Genomic DNA, 20,026 nt, shown 5'->3' on the forward strand with positions numbered 1-20,026 from the left:
TTCATATTTATAGTGGCATTCTTTAGGACTTCAGCCAACTCAAATTTGAACACTAGTAGATTGAAACAACAAGCTTCTTCTCCGGTCGACTAAAGGTCCACCTAGTTGATTCAAAACAATATCAATGGATTAATTGGGTAATCATGACCTTTTCATTCACTGACTGTCTTCAGTCGACTCACTTTGATAAACTCGTGGTCTTTTCATTGGTAACATGACTCCAATTGACTAGATTCATCCCAGTTAACTCAAATCCTATTTCCATGAACCTTATTTTGCTAAAAGATCAAGTCTTCAATTGACTCAATCAAACACAAAACAATCGACTCAAACAATTTTATTTATTGAAATATAATTCATTTGACTCAAGCTAGAACGTAATATTTCTGTTGGTGAGCAAACTATCTGTACTTGACTTCGTAGTTGGTTGAATTTTCTCGATTTCAAGTTAATTCCACTTTGACAGTAAACCCTAAGTAAAAAAATTCAACCAAAACCTAAAACAACATTTACTCGCACACTCATCTCACACATCTTTATGACTTGATGCGATGATGCTCCTTCTAGTACTCTACAAGTGTGCAGTCATTCTGGGTGTCTAGGCCTTCCAAGATCGATTTGCTTTCAAGCCTTTGCCGATTCAGATTTTTGAGCCATCCAACCAACATCTTCACAGATATGTGGATTTTTCTCGAGAGCTACCTTCCCCATAATCAATCTACCAAGAGTTTGTTCCTCTGCAATTTTGACATCTACTAACCTCTTGAAGGTTTGGCAACTACTTTCCACATCTGCCATATATCCAAGCACCCTGACCTATATAGACATTATTTATTTGTTAAATTTTTGCACTTGCATACTTAACATTCATGAGAATACCATAAATTAGACCTCATTTAAACCTTTTGCTAAGATATTCAAAACCATCTATACTTAGGCTATGATTACACCAACAATCACCCCATAAAATAAGCCTCTTAGGGTATATTTGAACTAACATTTTTTAGGAACACTGTAGAAGTAATTGTACATATGAGTATGTAGGATCGGAAAAAAAAACGCTAAAGGGGTGAACAGCGCACGTTGCTTTTTCACTTTTTCGGGAAACACGAGAGATAAGGCAACAAAATTAAAAGAAAACAAAAATAATGCTAAGACACTTTGTTTTTACTTGATTCACAGCATGGCGACTGCTAGTTTAAGATCTGCACTTATTAAGTGTTTTCGTTAGACAATTCACTAATAGATTCATGCAATTACAAATGATGAAATGCAACTAAAAATAAATGTACAATTTTACCGACAACTCAAAAAGAATGCAAACATGTTGGAGTAGCGTTTTGGTGTCGTAGCGAAGGTTCGGAGCAGCATGAGCGTTGTTTGAGTGTAGAAGAATGATTTTTGAGTTGTTGGTCGAAGCCTTCTTTTATTGGGTATTTCAGATGCCTAGATCCCTTCGAGGTGCCTGGAGTCAACTTGATCTGATTCGACTCTATCGGCGATGATCCACCTTCGGGCTCCTGATCCCATCTGGCGCTTGAACTGTTGACATGGTTGCACCTCGACGAAACTTTATCTTGTCGAGTCTATCATGTCCTAGGTCCGTGGATCCTTTCAGGCGCTTGGATCCCTTTCAGGATCCCTTTTAGGCGCCTGGATGCTGATTTGCACTGACCAATAAAAGGCTGCCTGCCACCTTATCCTACCGTGAGCTGAGGTGATTAGGATGCCTCATCTCTTCTAGGGGGCTGATCCCTTCTAGGCACCTGGATCAGTACATCCAGATTTTTAACTTCTGGATCACAAAGTTAGCACAGAAAACAAATAATATGAAAATAAAATATTTTGACAGTTTTTGAACTGTCCAGTTATGATTTTCGGATTTTGCTGAAACTCTAGCTTGGACCGACGCCTACTATTTCCTCAACGGGGAACACGTTCTCACCTACTTCTCTTAAAGAGTTTATTGTGTTGCCAAACATCCGGTCTTCCTTACCTGTTTAGACTTTTGCTCAGCATTCAATTTTAACCTTCAAGACTTCTCGCTAGTCACCTTGGTATCCGCGACCCAAGGCTTCCTGCCTAGTGTCCTCAACTCCTGGGACTTTTGTCCGACGTCCTTGATCTTCTAAAACTTCTACCCAGTCCACTCGACCAGAATTTCCTTACTATTCTACTCGACCAAGACTTCATTGCCCAATCCACTCGACAAGGACTTCTTGCCCAATCTACTTGATCAGGACTTTTTTGTCTAGTCTCAACTAGGACTTTCCTGCACACTTAATTAAGCTCGTTAGATCATAATGAAACTTAACTTTGAACCTTTGCCAACATCAAAACTGTAGGTTCGACTATTTGGTGCTCTTTGCACTAACAATCTTTCTCTTTTTAATTTATGGCAAACTAGTTCAAAGTTAAGTAAAATAAGCAAGTAAGATAAGCATAGAGAAAATAAATGCTCCCTCCCCCTTAATTTGTTCTCTCCTTTTGAAATTAATATTTTAAGGGATCTTTAAAACAACACTAAACTTTTGACACTATATTAATGATTTTAAGGATCTTTAAAACAACACTTAACTTTAACATTATACTCTCTCCGTTTTGACATATATCAAAAATAAAATTTAAAAACAAGGACTTTGCAAAGTTAGAAATAGAAATTTTTCAAAAGGAAGTATGTAAAACACTTCAAAGTTAAATTTTCAAAAAGATCCTCCACAATCTAAGCTTTTCCATTGAATTTAATATACTTGAGGTTTTAAAATTACTTAAATTTTTTAACTAATTCTCTCCCCTTTTGACGTACATAAAAAATCAACATAGAGTTCCAAAAATCACAAAGGAATTTAAATAATGAAATATTTAAATTTTAAAAGCTAAGTTTTTCAAATGAAAATGGGAGAAATATTTTAAGTTAGAAACCAGAAATATAGGTTAAGTTGGAAAATAATTTTCAAAGGAATTTCCAAACATATTTTAAAAAATAGTTTTGCAAAGTAGTTTTCAAAATGACTGAAAAGCAAGATTTTTCAAAAAGGTATTTTCAAAAAGTCATTCTGAAAACAGATTTTCAAGTTAACAGAAGTACGTTCAAGTAAATATTTTTTTAAAAATTATATATATATATATATATATTGAAAAAGTAGATTTTAAAAAAAATCTGGAAACTAATTGCATTTCAAAAACATATAACCATTTAAGCAATGTTTATATATATATATAAAATTAATGCATGCAATGCTCGCGATTAAGATTTTAAAGGAAGTTATTGGGTCCTTACCGTTCAAGCATGCATGATCAACCCTAAGTTTTCCAAGCATATTTATGTTATTCAATTTTTTTCATAATTTGTTCAAATCTAAATTACTCATTTATATTTTTCCTAAATTTCTCAACTTGATAAATCAGTGATTATGATTGGCATTATTAATTCTACATAATTATAGCTCTTTTTCTGAGTCATATATATTTTATTGTGATGTTCAAGTACAGGGTTGACTTGACTGTTAATTAAGTTTGAATTATATTTCATTAATTATTAGTTGTAGATTTAATTAATATTTAAATTAGTTTCGAGTTTAATTAATTAGATTGAATTTGAGATTGAGTTTAACAAGTTAATTAGGTTTAACTTTTAATTAATTTAATTAATTGTTTAAGTTTTAAGTAAATTAATTTTGTTATTAAGTTTAAATTAAATTTGGGTTAATTTAAGTTTAATTAATTAGGTTAATTTAAGTTTAATTGATTTGGGTTAATTTAAATTTGAGTTTGTTTAATTGAATTTGATTAAATTAAATTGGGTTAATTCATTAAGTTTAAATTAAGTTTTAATTAATTTAAGTTGGATTAAATATTTAATTAAGATTAACAATATTTATTAAGTTTATGTTACAAAGTAGTTTGAAAATTAAGTAGAGTTTTTAATTAAATTATTAAGAGTTTTTAATTAAGTTTAATTATTAAGAATTGATGTTTAATTATTAAGATTAAGTAAGTGATTTAGATTAATTTAAATTAATTGATTAACATTTGCTTTACGATTTAATTTAAGTTAATTAATTAAGTTATTTATTTAGTTTAGAATTAATTAATTAATTATGATTAATTAAATGAATTTCTGATTAATAAATTAAAGTGGAATTATTAAGTTTAGTTTGAATTAATTAAGTTAGATTAATTTATTTTTAAATATTTAAGTTAAATTTTAAATTAAATTTGGATTACTTAGGTTAATTAATTAGTTAATGGTTAACTAATTCTATTAATTAAGTAAATTTTGGATTAATTACTTAAATAGGTGTTAACTAAGTTCTAGTTTAATTTAAGGTTAGTTTAAAGTTAATTTGGGTTTAATTAATTTAAGGTTAATTTAATGTTAATTTGGGTTTAAATAATGTAAGGTTAATTTAATTAAGTTTAATTAATTTATGGTTGTGTGACCAAAAGGTCACGGGTTCGAATCCTGGAAACAGTCTCTTGCAAAAAACAGGGTAAGGTTGCGTACAATGGATCCTTCCTTGGGACCTCGTATGGCTGAAGCTTCGTGCATCGGGCTGCCCTTTAATTAATTTGAGGTTAATTTAAAGTTTAATTAATTTAAGGTCAATTTAATTTAGATTTAATTAATTTAAGGTTAATTTATTTTAGGTTTAATTAATTTAATGTTAATTTAAAGTTTAATTTAGGTTTAATTAATTTAAGGTTAATTTATTTTAGGTTTAATTAATTTAATGTTAATTTAAAGTTTAATTTAAGTTTAATTAATTTAAGGTTAATTTAATATAAATTAAATTTAATTAATTTAAGGTTAATTTAAAGGTAATTTGGGTTTAATTAATTTAATTTTGATTAATTTAAGTTGGATTAATTGGTTTAAGTTTAATTGAGCTAATATTCAATTTGACCTAAGTTGATCTCACCCTTTTCTAGATTTTCAAACAAGAAACCTTATAGGTTTTGTGTGATGATTATTATTTTTATTTTTATTGATTCAATTTGAAATCTAAGGATTGATTGTCATTTAAGTTAAATTCATATTTAATAATTGGCGAATTAAGTGCACATTTTAAAAATTAACTTCCAGGCTTTGGCAAGACATAAAAGAGATCTTCTTGGATATTGGAGCAATGATCACTTCTAGACAAAATATTTTTAAGAAATCCTACACGTAATATTCTTCTTGAAAAATCCTAGTTTAACTAGTATAAGATGTGTCGAGGTAGTTTCAATTTGTTTCACTTAGTTAAGTAGACCAAATAGCTTACCCTACTTGACTCCTAGACCAAGTTTTCCTAACATACTATCTGTTGGGGCAATTTCCCTTGGTCAAGGTTGACCAGTTTGACTAAGCTTGAGTCGAGTTAAGCTTGAGTCGGGATTTGAGTTTTGATGTTTGACAATATATGGAGATTACTAGGGCAATCGTCCGGTTGTGGAGATGGTCAAAGGGTTGACCAAGTTGATAAGAAGACAAGTCAAGTAGGTCAGGGATGACAGGAGATTTGACTGGGGAAGTCCTAACTGGAGGTTAGGCAGTGGTGAAGTCCTAACTGGAGTTTAGACAGTAGTGGAAGTCCTAACTGGAGGTTAGGTGTATGAAAGTCCTAACTGGAGGTTAGACGTATGGAAGTCCTAACTGGAGGTTAGGCAAATTGGAAAGTCCAAGTGTGATCTTGGCAAAGGAGAAAGTCCTGGTGATGAGCCAGACATTTGGGAAGTCCTGGTGAGGAGCCAGACAACTGAAAGTCCAAGTGTGATCTTGGAAAAGGAGAAAGTCCTGGTGAAGAGCCAGGCAATTGGGAAGTTCTGGTGAGAAGCCAGGTAGATGAAAAGTCCTGGTAAGTGCAGTCAAGCACGGAAAATCCAGATGGTTCAAGGATGACAGGACATCTGGTGAAAGTCTAAGTGGGTCATGGAGGACCATACTTGGTGATTAGAAGTCCAACGAGAAGTTGGCAAAGAGAAAGTCTAGATGGGTCAAAAGTTGACCGAACTCTTAGCGGTCATAAGTCCAATAGGGAGTTGGCACGGAACTAGGAAGTTCGGACGTAGTAAACTTCCGAATGCCATAACTTTTGACTAGGATATCGGAATAAGGTGATTTCAGATACGAAACGAAGCTAATTTCAAGATCTACACATTTTTTTGGGTTTCAATCGATTAGCCAAATGATTTGGGGGGGGGGGGGTTTAATCGATTGGTTGACGTGAGTTTGTACAAAAAAGCTCTGGATCAATTGGGTAATCGATCAAAACTTCCCCAATCGATTGGTCAATCGATTGGGAGAGTTTCTGAGCGAATAGTAAGCTTCTGAATCGATCAGTTGATCAATTGAAACCTCCAATCGATCGGTCGATCGATTGGAGCACTGGAAATCGCTCGAGAAGCCTTGAATCGATCGGGCAATCGATTCAGGGCGATTCCAGAGAGCACAGAGGCGCTCTGGATCGATCAGTCGATCGATCCAAAGCCTCCCTAATCGATTTGGTGTAATCCAATCGATTGGGATTCGACCGTTAGCGCAAATAAAGCCGTTGGCGAGCATTTTTCTGCCCAGTTCTTCATTCCTTCTCCACGGGCGATCACAGCAAAGCTTTACACAGCGTTTTCTTCTCGACTCTCACCGCTAGATCTTGAAGGTTCTTGGAGGCACATCCAAGTCAAGAGGCGAGTTACGACAAGAAGAAGAAGAAGCTAGGGTTTTATATAAAATCTTGTAAGAGTTACTTGTATTTGGCTTTCTTCTTGCTTATTGTTGTAGTGTGAACTTGTAAGGCTTCTCCACCTTCGGTAGTTACCGTAAAGGAGGGTTTTCATAGTGGAGGGTATGTGAGTGTGTGGATCCTTGGACTAGTCACCTCTTCTTGAGGTGGATACCAAGTAAATCTACTTGTCAGCATTGTGTGTGTCTTGTACTTGTACTTCCGCTACATATCATCATCATCAAGATGACGCAAGGAGCGTGACGAAACGCTATTCACCCCCCCTCTAGTGGGCACAAAGGTCCTAACAATTGGTATCAGAGCGAGGGCGCTCTTCTATGGACTAACCGCCAAAAGAGCAAGAAGCTAGAGGAAGAAGAAGATGGAGTTCGAAGAACCGCTCGGATGGGATATCCGAATTCCACCTCTGTACGACAAAGAAGACTTCAATTATTGGAGGAAGCGGTTGGAGACATGGTTCCAAATGGATTGGAACCAATGGGTTGTCTAGAGTGACCCATTTGAAGCTCCTACGGACAAGAAGGGTAAATGCCTCCGACCTCGGCATTGCACCGAAGAGCAACGAGAACAATCGGAGGCGGACAAGGAGGTAACGAGAATTTTGCATAATTTACTACCTTCTAATATTTTGTTAAGTGTAGGTGAAACCACAAATGCAAGTGATCTTTGGAAAAAGATCATTGCCTAGCATGAAGACCCTACACAAATCCAAGGAGTGGAAGAGCCCAAGGAGAAGGGCTCATTGGTCCAAGAAGAGAAGGACCAATCCGATGTCGATGTTGACAAGAGGTCAACATTCGAGGAGGAAAAGGAAGAGAAAGAGAAGGAAGAGGTGGAAGAGGAGAGATCTTCCACATCCTCAAGATATGAAGAAGTGGAAGAATCCACATTCTCAAGTGAAGAGGAAGAAATAGAAGATGATGTCATCTCTACATTGCAAGAAAAATCAAATGGAGGATCAAGCATTAACCCTACAAGCAAAGGTATAAAGATTTCAATTATTAAAGATAAAAATCATATCATTTGTTTTGAGTGTAGGGAGAATGAGCACTACAAGAGCAAATGTCCCAAATTAGCCAAGAAGAATGGTCAAGTAGCAACAAAGGGCAAAGAAAAGCTCAAGGAGACCAACCCCACAATAAAGAGAACCAAGGAGCACATTATGTGCTTCTCTTGCAATCAAAGAGGAAATTACCGAAGTCAATGTCCTAAAGGGAAGAAGCTAACCAAGGTGATTAGAGGAAGAACAAATCTAGGGGGAGCTTGTAAGAGCAAACCCAAGGTAACTTTTAATAGTGCAATTCCTTTGAGTCATGATAAAATGCATGTTAGAAATAATTCTTATCATTTTAATACAAATTATCATAAAAATAGAAAACATGATAGCTTTAAGGGAAAATACATTCCTCCTCATGCTAGAACTACCACACCTAAGATTAGGAAGGTAGATAACAAGTTAGGCAATAACTCTAAGGATTATAGATATATGCCTAAAATTAGAAATGCTCAAGGATTCAATGAAAAACCAAAATCTAGGGATTTATGGAGTGAAAATCAAGGCTTGAGGACAAGACTTGATAATTTAGAAATGACCCTAGCAAGAATGGAAAACATGCTTAGGGGTTAAAATGAGAAAAATCTAGAGAGAACTAGGCAAGGACCATTCAATGGCGATAGAGGTTTGGGATACAAACCTAAAGCCAAGAAGGATGTGACTTCCTTTCATAGGGTTCCATATAGTTATGGAACCAACCCTAGGTTTAGAGGTCAAGTCAAAAATACTAGGGAAGGAATCCCTAAGAGTACTTTTGGCAAGATCAATGTGACTAAGACTTCTAAGAAGTCTAACAAAGTCACAAAGAAGGTCACAAGGGAGGTCATCCCTAAAGTTGATCTAGTAAAGGTGACTAGGGCTCCAAAAAGGCCAAACAAAGTCACAAAGAAGGTTGCAGGGGAAGTTATCCCTAGGAGTGACCTAGTAGGAGTGACTAAGGCTTCTAAGAAGCCTAGAAAGGTCCTTAGGAAGGTATCTAGGGAAGTTATCCCTAATGAGTACCTAGAGCATCCAAGGAGCACCAATAGGTATTGGGTTTCTAGGAGCATATTCTCTACACCCTAGATGGGTTTAGAGAGTGTCAACTCTAATCGAAAGGGTAGTCAACCCAACCTTGATGAAGTTGATACTTGGAGAGCATTTTCAAGGTTTTACTAACCTTTGAAAATGAGAAGGATTAAGTGTTACTCTTTGAAAGAGTAAAATGTTTCAAAATTTAAGAAATTGAATCTAATTTAAATTTACACACTTGAGAGAAGCAAAAGTAATGCCAAATTTGAAATTCGGCATTTTGGAATTAAGGGAAATGTAAACCTTAATCCAAATCATCACTCTTGGAAAGAGTAACATGTGCCAAAACCTAGGAAAATTGGATTTAGTTTAACTTGGCACAATTGAGAAAACATAAGAAATACCAAATTGAGGTTTTGGTATTTTCTTAGGGTAATTAAAGGAAAATCTAGATCCTAATGTAAGATGTTTACTATGTGGAAAAGTAAAATATGTCAAACTTTGAGGATTTGAACTTAATTTGAATTGACACATTTAGAAAAGGATAAGAAATGCCAAGTTGGGGTTTTGGCATTTTCTTAGAAGTTTAAAGGCGAATCTAAGCCTTAATTTGATTTCAATTACTCTTTGGAAGAGTAAGTTGTACCAAACCTTGAGAAATCACATCAAAGGTAAGTTGGCACACTTGGAGAAAGGATAAGAAATGTCTAGTTGAGATATTAGTATGTTCTTAAGGAACTAAGAGCAAATCTAAATCTTAAGTCTCAACATTTAATCCTTAAGAGAAGTAATTTGTGTCAAAAAAAAAATTTGAGGATTGAATTCTTAATCTCAATTGGCACAAATAAAAAGGGATAAAAGAAATGTCAAGTTGGGTTTTGGCATTTCTTCAAGAAATGGGCAATTTAGGATTTAATTTTAAGATTAGCTAAGGTTTAAGGACACTTAGATAGGTAATCTAGGTATTTTATTTATGTTAATTTGCTATGCTTTATTTGCCCATCATATGTCATGACATCATATTTATATTTAGCATTCATATTTTATTATGAAAAATACAAAAATATCATGTCATGTCATACATACATCATGTAACTATAGCTTGCTTTTCGTTTTGAAAATTACTTATTTTGATGTATGCCATAACACATCATGCATTATGTTAATTTCCTTGTAATTAAGGACAAACGACATTTACAAAGAATGGTAAATATCCCAACAAGTGGGATGATACCAAGTGACATCGTAGGTGGATGATCATAAATTTCATAATGCCTAGATAGATATGCATAATCCCTTAGTTTAGGGCAAAACCAAATATACATCTCACAAAGAATCATAAGGTAACTTGTATGTATTTTAGTACACATTAGATACAAGTGAGATGCTAGGATGGTGAACAAAACTCAAGATGTTGATCTATTGCATCTTGTTGAGTTTTAGGTTCATCAAAGCACATAGTCATGTGACTTCCAATCATTGGGAAAGCTAATGTACAAGTCATGTGCATTGAGCCCAAAGAACATGGTTGGATATTGGTTGTGAAAATGATTTTAAAATGCTTTTGGAAAACCTTGGTGAAGACTATCTTTTAATAGTAATCATCATTGAAAAGTTAGGCACAAACTAGGAGAAAACGTTGAAGTTTTCAAGGGTTTTCAAAGTTGTGTCAATCTTTGAAAATAGGAAGTATTTTCATAGAAAACTATTTTTTCTTGATAAAATATACCCTAAATAATGTTTACATGAATTTTCATTATTTTTAGAATTTTGTAGAATTTTTGGGGAGTTTCTGAATTTCACTGAAATTGAATTTCAGGAAATCAGAAACCCAATCGATTGGGATAGGTTCGATCGATCAGCCGATCGATTGGGAAGTCATTTCCCGTGAATAGAAGGGTAGTGAATCGATCAACCAATCGATTGACCCAGGTTGAATCAATCAGTGGATCGATTCAGAGGGCACTTCTGCGAGCAGTAGCTTGTGGAATCGATCAATAGATCGATTGAAGTGATTTTAATCGATTGAGTCCCAACTTCAATCAATTGGGAAGTCTGATTTTGGCCTGAAAAGCCTGATTTCAGCACTTTAAGTCACTTCGAGTTCCAATAACCATTCTAAATCCCTTGGAATACATTTGTAGACACTTAAGGGGAGTTTTCTTGTTGAAAATAAGTATGGATTGGTTAAGAGAAACCAAAGTGAAGTTTAGGATAAGGTTTACTTTCAATTCTGACTTTTGGAACATTAAAACTTCAAGTTTTGATTTTCAAGGGTCATTAACCATTCCTAACCCTTTGGAGTATATTTGCATACACTTAGGGGGAGTTTTCATGATGAAAGCAAGCATGGTTTGGTTAATGTAGATTTAGGTGAAGTTTAGGTTGAGGTTTAATTTCATTATTGCATTTTGAACTTCAAAACTTTAAATTTTGGTTTTCTAATTATTTAGGAACTCTAAGTCATTGTTGGTGCAATGATAGAAGTTTGACCATGTTTTTAGGGGGAGTTATTCTTTGAAAACATAAAAATCTTTTCAAAGACCTTGGAAGGGGGTTAAACCTTCGTGATGAGTCAATACTCAGGGTTGAGTATTGGGGAGCAATGGAAGATTGGTTAACTTCATTGCTAGGATGATAAATGCTCTCAGATGAGCATTGTGGAGTAGATTACTGCTCAAGGGGGAGCATTGGGTTAATGAAGGGGATCAGACCTTCATTGGTAAAGTAAAAAATGCTCTTGGATGAGCATTAAAACGACGAGTACTGCTCAAGGGGGAGCGTTGGATACAATGAATGAGACTTTCATTGGAGAAATGAAGGATTGCTCTAGGATGAGCATTGTAAAGTGAAGTAGAGCTCAAGGAGGAACTTTGGAGACAATGAAGGGTATGTGATCTTCATTGTGGGGTTCACTCTTATGGAGAAGAGTTTGTTTTCAGTTTTTGATGTGTGACAAAGGGAGAGAATGGAAGGTTAAGTTAGGCCTTCATCTCAAGCAGGGGGAGTTTGTCCTCTAGGAAAGGGAGAGAATGGAGGAAACCTTCAATTATGCTTTGTCATGTAGTTAAGGCTATGGGATTTAGCCTTGTTATGAAGAATGGTGTTAAGGCTATGGGATTTAGCCTTGATATGAAGTTGGAGTTAAGGCTATGAGATTTAGCCTTGATATGAAGTTGGAGTTAAGGAAGTTGGAGTTAAGGCTATGAGATTTAGCCTAACTTAGAGTATTGCCAAACATCAAAAAGGGAGAGATTGTTGGGGCAATTTCCCTTGGTCAAGGTTGACTAATTTGACTAAGCATGAGTCGAGTCAAGCTTGAGTCGGGATTTGAGTTTTGATGTTTGACAATATATGGAGATTGCTAGGGCAATCGTCCGGTTGTGGAGATGGTCAAAGGGTTGACCAGGTTGATAAGAAGACAAGTCAAGTAGGTCAGGGATGACAGGAGACTTGACTGGGGAAGTCCTAACTGGAGATTAGGCAATGGTGAAGTCCTAACTGGAGTTTAGGCAGTGGTGGAAGTCCTAACTAGAGGTTAGACGTATGAAAGTCCTAACTGGAGGTTAGGCGTATGGAAGTCCTAACTAGAGGTTAAGCAAATTGGAAAGTCCAAGTGTGATCTTGGCGAAGGAGAAAGTCCTGGTGAGGAGCCAGACATTTGGGAAGTCTTGGTGAGGAGCCAGGCAACTGAAAGTTCAAGTGTGATCTTGGCAAAGGAGAAAGTCCTGGTGAAGAGCCAGGCAATTGGGAAGTCCTGGTGAGAAGCCAGGTAGATGGAAAGTCCTGGTAAGTGTAGCCAGGCACGGAAAATCCAGATGGTTCAAGGATGACAGGACATCTGGTGAAAGTCTAAGTGGGTCATGGAGGACCATACTTGGTGATTAGAAGTCCAACGAGAAGTTGGCAAAGAGAAAATCCAGATGGGTCAAAAGTTGACCGAACTCTTAGCGGTCGTAAGTCCAATAGGGAGTTGGCATGGAACTAGAAGTTCGGACGTAGTAAACTTCCGAAGGCCATAACTTTTGACTCGGATATCAGAATGAGGTGATCTTGGATGAGAAATGAAGCTAATTTCAAGATCTACACAGTTTTCTGGATTTCAATCAATTAGCTAATCAATTGGGGGGTTCAATTGATTGGTCAATCGATTGGTTGACGCGAGTTTGTGCAGAAAAGCTCTGGATCGATTGGGTAATTGATCAAAACTTCCCCAATCGATCGGTCGATTGATTGGAGCGTTGAAAATTGCTCGAGAAGCCTTGAATCGATCGAGCAATCGATTCAGGGCTATTCCAGAGAGCACAGAGGTGCTCTGGATCAATCGATCGATCGATCCAAAGCCTCCCTAATCGATTTGGAGTAATCCAATCGATTGGGATTCGACCGTTAGCGCAGATAAAGCTGTTGGCGAGTGTTTTTCTGTGCAATTCTTCATTCCTTCTCCACGGGTGATCACAGCAAAGCTCTACATAGTATTTTTTTTCTCCATTCTCACCGCCAGATCTTGAAGGTTCTTGGAGGCACATCCAAGTCAAGAGGCGAGTTACGACAAGAAGAAGAAGAAGCTAGGATTTTATATAAAATCTTGTAAGAGTTACTTGTATTTGGCTTTCTTCTTGCTTATTGTTGTAGTGTGAGCTTGTAAGGCTTCTCCTCCTTCGGTAGTTACCGTAAAAGAGGGTTTTCATAGTGGAGGGTGTGTGAGTGTGTGGATCCTTAGACTAGTCACCTCTTCTTGAAGTGGATACCAAGTAAATCTACTTGTCAGCATTGTGTGTATCTTGTACTTGTACTTCCGCTGCATATCATCATCAAGACGACGCAAGGAGCACGACGAAACGCTATTAACCCCCCCCCTCCTCTAGCGGGCACAAAGGTCCCAACACTATCATCTTGTCCCACCCTGGTACTTGGTTGAGCAAGTCTCGATCAAGCCTAAGTCCTTATCTAACCATTCTAATATAAGCATAAAAAAAGAAAGTAAATAAAGAGGTAAATTAACCAAACTTGCAAGTTTATTTAATAAAAAAATAGTTTTTCTATTGGCTCCCCTTGGATTATAACTTCAATAAGGTATATCTAGGTAATTAATTTGACCTTTGGGGATCCAATATTAGTTTCGTCCAACCTGATTAATCAAGTTTTATTTAGGGACTCATGTTTGAACTTGATTTTTAGTGGTTCAATTAACAATTGATAAATATGATTTCAAATGAGACTTAGCTTTGTATCCTAGTTCGGATCGATTGTATACGATTCTTTGTTTTCCAAAAATCATATCAAGATATTTGGAATTTGTGAACCATTCCAATGAATCCTTAAATTCTTTGACTTGAGTTTCAAGATGGAATTTTCTTCCTCAAGTTGTTGAACTTGAGTTAAAGTTCCACTTTGAACTGATTTAATAAAGGACTTGGGTTAGTTTCCTCCTTAAGGACTTTTACCTCCTTTTGTAGTGACTTGACCCAGACGTTGGACTTGGTTAACTTACAAGTTAAATATGAAATCATATTATACAATTTATTTACTAAAGCAGGGCTTACAACAGTGTTGTAACCTTCTGAATCAGATACGGATCTGTGGCTAAACTCGGCTTCGGATTCAGTCTTAGACTTAGCTTCGGATTCGGTCTCGGCAACGAGAGCTTGTCTGGTAGTGTCAATAAGCTCGGTTGAGTTTGTTCTCCTCTGTTAAGTTTGTTCTCCTTTGTCCGAGTCTCCTAACAACTCGAACCATGTTTCTTTCCGGGCCTTGGTATTGGAGGTTTTTTTGTGTAGTTCGATTAATTTGTTCCACAGCTCTTTGGCACTATTGAAGGGTTTGACTTGGTTTAGCTTTTCTTTGGTCAAGTCGCACTGAAGAGTCAGAGTCGCTTTAGCGTCAACCTCGATTTTCTTTTTCGTTGGTGCATCAATCTAGTTTAGATTATGATCCACATCTCCACTTAGGTCTTGAGATGAAACTCCATTCGACCCTTCAAAAAGTCGAAGTCTTCGCTCGAGAAAAGAGGCAGTCATGGAGTACTGTAGCTTTCTTGACAATCATTAAAAAATATCGCATAATAAAAATACAAAAAATATACCAAGACTTGGTCTTGGATTAGTTGTGCGGGAATAACGAAATAAGAGACAAGAAAAATGGCTTTGTTGCACCAATTTCGAGCAATTACAGAAAAATGAGAAATTTATCCGAAGAGGTGATTATACCAATTCTGACTCAAGGCAAAAAAACTAAAAAAAAAAAATCGAAAAAAATGTAAGAAAAAATTATGCTCGATGGTGATTGCACTAATTCAGAGCGACTCCACTTTGATACCAATTATAGGATCGAAAGAAACCCTAGAAGAGAGGGTGAATATATCGTGTCACTTTTTCACTTTTTTACTTTTTCGAAAAACACGAGAATAAGGATGTGAAATTAAAAGAAAACATAAATAATGCTAAGACACTTTGTTTTTACTTGTTCACAGCTTGACAACTGCTAGTCCAAGACTCACACTTGCTGAGTGTTTTCGTTGGATAATTCACTAATAGATTCGTAAAGTACCAAAAACTCTGATTACAAATGATGAAATGCAACTAATAATAAATGAATAATTTTACCAACAACTTGAAAAGAATGTAGACTTGGACGTTGTTGCCGGAGTAGTGTTTTGTTGTCGTAACGGAGGTTCGGAGCAGCACAAGCGTTGTTTAAGTGTAGAAGAATGATTTTTGAACTACTGGTTGAAGTCTTCTTTTATAGGGCATTTTGGGTGCTTGGATCCATTCTGGGTGCCTGGAGTCAACTTGATCTAATCTGACTCCGTCGACAATTATCCACCTCTAGGCACCTGGATTCCTTCCAAGTGCCTGGACCGCTAACATGGCTACACATCGATGAAGCTTTATCCTTTATCCTAGTTGAGTCTATCCCGTCCCATGCACTTGGATCCCTTCCAAGCACCTGGTGTTAGAATGTATACTAAAAGTCTAGCTTTTTGTATAAACATTTATTTTGAAATAAGAATTACATTGGTCAAATATCTACATTTATATGCTAAATGTAGTTGTTCATTTAATTTATATTGAAGATAACATGGTGTGTGGTGTCACATAGAAGATCATGTTATCAGTTCCTTATAAATTATAAATAGTTGCTCACAACCAAAATGGAATGAGACAAACCATTAGAATAGTTGTAGTATAATTTGGTATTAGTTTATATTGACTATAAAATTATACTAGTATACTCTGAGCGTATTGAGCAGGACCATTTAAGATTGTTCTTTTTATACAGACTGTAAAAAAAAAACAGGACCTCTGTTATTATAGAAGTATGTACTCTTAATCATAATATAATAACAAGCACGTATACTTAATATTTATTTCTTTAATTTATCAAAGGGCGAGATTTAGTTTGTTAAATCAATAAGCCCGATAAGTTGGGAAATGATATTATTTATATGGTATGTTGTTGATGATAGAATGAAACTATGTCCTAGTGATCTAGGTTGATGATGTCCTCTTGTGATCTAGGTGGACTTAGTCCGACATGATAATAAAGTTGAGTGGTACTACTCTTGAAGCTAGATATTAATTAAGTGAGTTGTCAGTAACTCATTTAATTAGTGGGCATTCGATATCTTAAACACAGGAAGATTAACGCACTCATAATAAGAAAGAGCCCATATTGTAATATGGGATTGGTGCGGTAGTGCAATAATAACTCTTTAGTGGTATGAGTTATTATTGATGAACTTGAGTTAGGTGTTCGGGGCGAACATGGGAAGCTCAAGCTCATCGGGAGACCAAAATCAATTCCTCCTCTCGATCCCTGTTGTAGCCTCTTATTTATAAAGCCTTATATCTACCTAAAGCCCAGCTTCTTAACCAAGCTTAAGGGTCGGCCACATCCTTGCTTGGAGCCCAAGCAAGGGGTCGGCCAAGCCAAGCTTGGAGCTCAAGCTAGGGCCGGCCAAGCCTTGCTTGGTGCCCAAGCAAGGGGTCGGCCATATAAGAAGAGAAAAGGAAATAAAAGGGTTTTTATTTTGTTAAAAACTTTCCTTTTATGATGCTTTCCACATGGTTTTAAAAGAGAGTTTTAAATTTTAAAATCTTTCCTTTTATAGCTTTCTACAAAGGATTAAAAGAGAGATTTGAAATCTTTCCTTATTTGTAGTTATCTATAATGTTTAAAAGAAATATTTTAATTTTAAACTTTCCTTTTTGTAACCATGATATAAAAGAAATTTTATTTTAAATCTTTTCTTTTATAGACATCCACAAAAGGATTTAAAAGAGAAGATTTTAATTTTATAAAACATGCCTTTTATAGCTATCCACAAAAGGGATTTTAAAAGAGAGATTTTAATTTTTGTTTAAAATTTTTCCTTGTGTGGACATGATGTGGGCGGCCATGTAAAGGAATAAAAGGAAGTTTTAATTTTTTGTTTTAAAACTTTCCTTTTTTGGATTCACCAAGGATTATAAAAGAGAGGGAGAGAGTGCCTCATTGAGAACAACCTAAGCCTTGCATCCTCTCTATTGTGGCCGAAACTCCTCTCTTCTACTCCCTTGGTGGCCGGTCCTCTTCTTTCTCTCTTCTCCTTTTGTTTTCTCTCTTGGAGGCCGGTGGCATCAAGCTTGGTTTTCTCTTGGTGGCCGTTTGCTTGAAGGAGAAGAAGAAGAGAAAAGGAAGCTCTCTTGTCTAGCATCCCTTGGAGGTTAGTTGGTGGCCGAAACTTGGAAGCAAAGGAAGAAGCTTGGGTGGATTTCATCTTGGTAGATCGTCACCCACACGACGTCCAAGAGAAGGAGAGGAATACAACAAAAGATCAAGAGGTCTATAAGCTACTAAGAAAGGTATAACTAGTTATTTGTTTCCGCATCATAACTAGTTCATCTTCTTTGTATAGATCTTGAAAAACCAAACACAAGAGGCTATTGATTTTAGGCTATCGTTTCTGTTATCGATTTTGTGTTTCGATTTCATATTTCGATATTGTGCTTCTATTAAGGTCTCTGTAGTTAAACCTAGTTTACTGTAAGAAGTTAAATATTCGATGTTTTTGAAAGACTTTGTCTAGGAAGTGGTGGATGATCTCATACCCAAGAAGGCCTAGTGCCTCTCCATGTTTAAATTGGAAGTCGATCTTTGAAATTGATATTTAATCAACTTCTGTAATATGGTTTAACTTAGGAAGATCACATCGGTCAAACTTGGAGTAAAAATGTTAAGTATCGTTTCCAATCCAAGTTTAACTTCTGAAGGAAAATTTGGATTAATAATGTTAAGCATCGTTTGCAATCCAAATTTAACTTCAGTAGAGCACATGGGTAGCTAGGATAGTTCTATGCTTGTACAAATTTTTGTACAAGGGAACTAGAACGGTATTTCGAGTAGCAACCGACACCTGGATGCTGATGTGCGTCGACCAATCTGAGACTGCCATCTCATCCTATCGTGAGATGAGGTGAGCAAGGCGCTTGGATCCCTTCTAGGCACCTGAATCAGTACTTTTAGGCATCTGGATCATTACTTCCAGGCTTTTAACTTCTGCATCACAGAGTTAGCACATAAAACAAATAATATGGAAATAAAATAATTTGACAGTCTTTGGACTGTCCGGTTATGACTTTCGAATTTCGCTGAAATCCCAAGTCGGATCGATGCCTATTGTTATCTCAAAGAGAAACACATCCTCACTTGCTCCTTATTTGTTGCCAAATATCCGATCCTCTTGACCTATTTGGATTTTTGCTTAGCATCAGATCTTGACCTTCGGGACTTCCCTCTAGACATTCGATCCTCGACCCGTCTAAACTCCTACCTGGTGTCCACGACCTTAGAGCTTCCCGTCTAGTGTCCTCGACCCCTAGGACTAATGTTCGACGTCCTCGATCTGTCAAGACTTCTACCCAGTCCACTAGACAAGAACTTCCTGTTAAGATGTATACTAAAAGCCTAGCTTTTTGTATGAACATTTATTTTGAAGTGAGAATCACATTGGTCAAATGTCTGCATTTAGTTAAATGCAGTTGCCCATTTAATTTATATTGTAGATAACATGGTGTGTGGTGTCACACAGAAGATCATGTTATCAGTTCCTTATAAATTATAAATAGTAGCTCACAACCAAGATGAATTGGGACAAACCATTGGAATGGTTGTAGTATAATTTGGTATTAGTTTGTCTTGACTATAAAATTACACTAGTACACTATATGTGTATTGAGCAGGACCATTTGAGGTTGTTTCTTTTTATACTGACTGCATAAAAGAACAGAACCTCTGTTATTATGGATGCGCGTACTCTTAATCCCGATATAATAACAAGCACATATACTTAGTATTTATTTCTTTAATTTATCAATGAGTGAGATTTATTCGTTAAATCAATAGGCCCGATAAGTTAGGAAATAATATTATTTATATGGTGTGTTTAGGGATGACAATGGGTCGGGTTCGGGTCGGATTCTATAGCCTTCGTCCTCATACCCATCGGGTATAGGATCTCCGATGGGTATACCCATACCCATTAAATGATCGGATATCTTCTATAATTATAATTCTTCTTCTTTCTATTCAACTATTATCATTCAACAAAAATATATTAAAATTAACAACCTATTAAAATATATATATATATATAATTAAAAAAAATAGATTAAACATCTATATAGTCTCCTCCTAATATCAACAAAAATAGTAAGTTGATTTTGGAAAAAGAAAATTTTCTTTAATATATGTATATATATTATTTAATCGGGTATTCGGGTCGGGTATCGAGTATTGATGGTCCCTCCATACCCTCCTCCTTTCGGGTTGGATGTCAGATCCTTCATCGGGTTCGGGTGAAATTGTCATCCCTAGTTGTGTTGTTGATTATAGAAGGAAACTGTGTCCTAGTTATCTAGGTTGATGATGTCCCCTTGAGGAGCTCATAAAGATTATCATGTAAACCCTACAGGTGGACTTAGTCCGGCATGATAATGAAGTTGAGTGGTACTACTCTTGGATCTAGATATTAATTAAGTGGATTATCAGTAACTCATTTAATTAATGGATATTCGATATCTTAACCACATGGAGACTAATGCACTCATGATAATAAGGAGCTCATAATGTAATTTGGGATTAATGCGGTAGTTCAATAATGACTCTTTAGTGGTATGAGTTATTATTAATGAACTTGAGTTGGGTATTCGGGTCAAACACAGGAAGCCCAAGTCCATCAAGAGGCCAAAACTAA

This window comes from Zingiber officinale, chromosome 1B (assembly GCF_018446385.1).
Source record: "Zingiber officinale cultivar Zhangliang chromosome 1B, Zo_v1.1, whole genome shotgun sequence".
NCBI classification, from domain to species: Eukaryota; Viridiplantae; Streptophyta; class Magnoliopsida; order Zingiberales; family Zingiberaceae; genus Zingiber; species Zingiber officinale.